Below are 4,061 nucleotides of genomic sequence, written 5' to 3'. Positions count from 1 at the left end.
GCACGTCGTGCCCGCATTAGATTATCAATGCGGATGGAGAGCTCAATGAACTGTTCAAGGGTCCTCCCCTCATCACGGCAGGCGAGCTCTGACTGTAGCTCGCCCGTGAGTCCCTTGCGATACAGCAGTTTAAGTGGTTCGTCCTCCCATCCTGACTGTGCTGCGAGAGTGCGGAATGAGAGAGCATAATCCGCAGCCGTGCTTCGTCCCTGTCGCAGAGCGAGTAACTGTTCGCCAGGCTCCTTTCCGCCCGCTGAATGCTCGAAAACCTCGCGGAAACGTCTCAGAAAGCAGTCAAATGATGGAAATGACAGCCGTCTCCCTTCCCAAGCAGCAGTGGCCCAGTCCAGAGCTCGTCCAGTTAACAGAGAGCAAACAAATGAAACCCGACTATCGTCGGTGGGGTAGAACTGCGGTTGTTGATTTACAAACATGGAGCATTGTAATAGAAAGCCCTTACATCTTTCCGGTGAGCCGTCAAACTTCTAAAGCCAGACGTGGGCTGGTCGACGAGTGACTGGGTCCCAGGTACGGGGTGTATGGGAAATGTAGTCCATGGACGTTAGTACTCGGGAGAGGGTGCCCTCCGGAGGCCGTCGGAGAGAGCCACAGAGGCCTGATTCGTGACAGATGGTATATGCTTCAGGTTTTTTTTACTTTATTTCCTAAAAATTGTATTTAGCTGTGCAATTTTATATCAAACTGCACTACCTATGATCCTGAAGAGAAATGCACTGATTAGAAGACAGAAGCAAACAAATCATGCCAATGACGCACTGCAATCAAGTAATCGGTGTTATTTTACTATTATTCATATAATAATTTGAATGACCGTTTATTTTATTATAATTCCAGTTTTAATTTAAATTTTAAAGTTTTAGTAATTTTGTTGTGTCTTTGTGATCTTTTAAAATTATTTTTTGAGTATGTTTTTAGCATTATTTTAGTTATTTTTAGTGTTTTATTTATTTTTTTTTTATTTAAGTTTAAGTTTTTCGTCTAATATTTGTTTTTGTTTTTTTATTATACTCCAGCTGCATTTCATTTACTGAAAATTATTTTAAATAGTTTTATAGTTAGTTAACAATGACAGTTACAGAATATAAGCAAGTACTTATTTTGTATACTACTACATATGTAATTTTTGTTTCTATGCTTGTAATCAACATCTTTAGGTCAATTATTTTATGGTTTTCCATCATTTTTAATTATATCACATCTTTCACAGTGCTTCATATGATTGTAGTTCATTCCCTTATTGAAGATGTGTGCAGTTATGTCCAAATTATAGATACTTTTGAAATACTTTTTTTTTTTTTAAGTTTGTAATTTTGCAATTCGCCTCAGAACTTGTCAGTTTAGTTCATGTCTATAGAATTTTCTTTTCTAGAAGCATGATAAAAATACTGCCAAATACTGGACCCACAATTGGCAAACACTGTTGCTCAATATCCAACTGTCATCGTCATCTACTGATGGACAGAATCATTTGCTCGTTTTCTGTCTGGTGGGTCAGATCATTATAATTCGATCAAAGGTTGTCACTCATCCTGCTACTGCTTTGGCCTTTAGAAGAATGAGATTGGGATGTCAAAGCAGTGAGGTCATTCCAACAAATCCCAAGGGAGCAGAAAATGCTCATCACACGGGTGTACGGATTCAGATCCCGTACACCATTCCCACCAGTGATAGGCCCTCTCCTTATATCCTTGCACATGCAGGACATGAGAAATACTCATGCATTTGTTGGTGGGATAAAATTTGCCAGAATTGCATAACATGCTGTATATATTTTTAGGGCTTTCCTCACAGCGTTTGTGGCCTGTGGCAGAGCTGGCGGGGCTCAACACACAAGCGCATGTGTTCTGGCCTGAAGCCAGTGGTGGTGATTAACCAAACAGGAGTAAATGGGGGTTGGGTAGTGCACCAAGATGCTGTTTGCACCTCTTTTGGATATGAACAGTAATGTTGCAATAGTGCTTTTTAAGTAAGTAGTGTTGATTGACACGAAATTGCAGTATGCACTTCCTGTGGAAGTTCTAGTGATTTTGAATAAACCAAATCACTGGCATTACTAGATATGTTATATCATTTATTGGTGTGCATATTCCACATTACCTCCATCTAGATATGGGATGGAGCAGATGAACTCCACCCAGGGGCCTTTATTCCAGCAATGAGGCATGGATTATGCGGCAAGGTCTCATGGGTAAGGCTTTGGCAGCACGATAAAGGTCATGAGCCCCCATGCAAGCATCACCCCCTCCATACAAGATCAAGAATTACTCCCATGGCACGAACTGTCATCATGCGTCTATGTTCAGATTCATCTAGTGCAGCTCAAGATGGCTGCGCTGTGTACCTTGTTTTTCTGCTCCAATCCATACGTTCACTTGATAAGACACATCATTGGCCCAGTTTGCTCGTGTCCCAAAGTGTTAGAGGCTACTGGGAAATTCATCATGCTGCCAAGGACCAGCTGAAATGTTATTGTTGCAGAAGAAGGTGAATTTAAAAAGGAAGAAGAGTGCAGGCCGAATGCCCCATCCTTGAGAACATGCTGAGTTGATCTGTTGACTTTGAAGCGGCTTTGCTTCCTCCAACTCAAAGCCAGATCTTCCTATTTTCATAGTCAGCTGACATTCAAATAATGCTTTTCTCAGCTTGGATGGAATAACTGTTGACCACTGTCTTGGTGACCTAGAAACCAAAAAATTCCCACTGACATCAAAGAGAAGGCCTTCCAAAATATACACATTATACAGATTCACCTCTCAAATATCCACAGGCCCTTGCTGCCCATGGACATCAAACAGACTTGAAAGAGACTTCCTGACCCTGATGGGACTTATTCATTGTTCAAGTTCCCATTCCTGATTCCTTTTTCTTCAGTTATGTGTCTCTTTGCCTGCAGTAACTAATGTAGCTAACTAATGTTAATACAAGGAACTCTATTGTAAAGTGGTACCAATATTTTTAATGCACCCATTTTTTTAATCAGTCTGTAATTTTGTCAAATAATTCAACAAACATGTGAAAAAAAAGTATTTAGGAGACATAAATTGCCATTGCCCAAGATAATACAAAATAAGATACACTCTCAGAAATAAAGGTATGAAAGCTGTCACTTGGGCACACCTTTGTACTTAAAGGGTCCATATTGGTACCATCCCAGTGACAGCTTTTGTACCTTTTTTTCTGAGAGTGTACATAAAAACACCCTTATAGGCCTATACTTTTTCCTATCTCCCTCTGGATCTTGTTTTTTGTAAAATATTCCTGCCAGATGTAGTTCAATGAACAAATCTGATAGAATAATTTTGTAATATCACATTCCAATGTCAGTTCAGGCTTGTCTTGAGCACCCTCAACTTTAGTGTAACGTTACTTTCAAAAGAATGATTTCACATACTTGACACGGCGCTAAATAGCGAAAGGTATGAAATCCACCAGGGGCATCGAATAAAATGTTGACCAGTGAGTACAGAGAAATCGTGTCTCAGTGCAATAACTGTCATAATCATAATCTGGCTCTCTCTCACACCTTAATGTGTCATGTCCATTAGAGAGGGCAGAACTCAGGCATTATCTGCGTGGGGTGAACTAAGCCCAAGGAGTTGGTCACATGCCGCAGTAGGGTTGGGTCCTGTTGCTGCTGTGGACTGCAGATGTTGTGTTTTCCAACAGCTGCTTCTACAAAAGCTTGGGGAGTGGTGGCCTTCATTTGAGTTGTGTCTGAAAAGGATCTTAGATCCACCAAACATTACTTTAGCCAATTTTTCCACAAGCCCAAACAGGAAACGGGCACTAATTCATCATGTGCGTTAGTTAAATGACTTGCTGGGGTTGTAATGTAATTGAGATTTTTGGCATAAGGGAGAGGAGGGACCTCCCCATGAAGCTGCAGCTTGTTATGCAAAAGGTCAGGTTTGAACACGATAGACGTGGGCATGGCAGGAACAACTGGGGTTGGCAGGTCACCATGTATGCTGGCACGCTGCCCTGCTGGCTCGGATGCTGCACTTTGATCCTTTGCACAACATGTGGAGCTGATGGTACCC

This window comes from Sinocyclocheilus anshuiensis, unplaced genomic scaffold (assembly GCF_001515605.1).
Source record: "Sinocyclocheilus anshuiensis isolate Anshui unplaced genomic scaffold, SAMN03320099.WGS_v1.1 scaffold637, whole genome shotgun sequence".
In the NCBI taxonomy this organism is placed as follows: Eukaryota; Metazoa; Chordata; class Actinopteri; order Cypriniformes; family Cyprinidae; genus Sinocyclocheilus; species Sinocyclocheilus anshuiensis.
The sequence above is the reverse complement of the archived record's forward strand: the minus strand, read 5'-3'. Positions refer to the sequence as shown.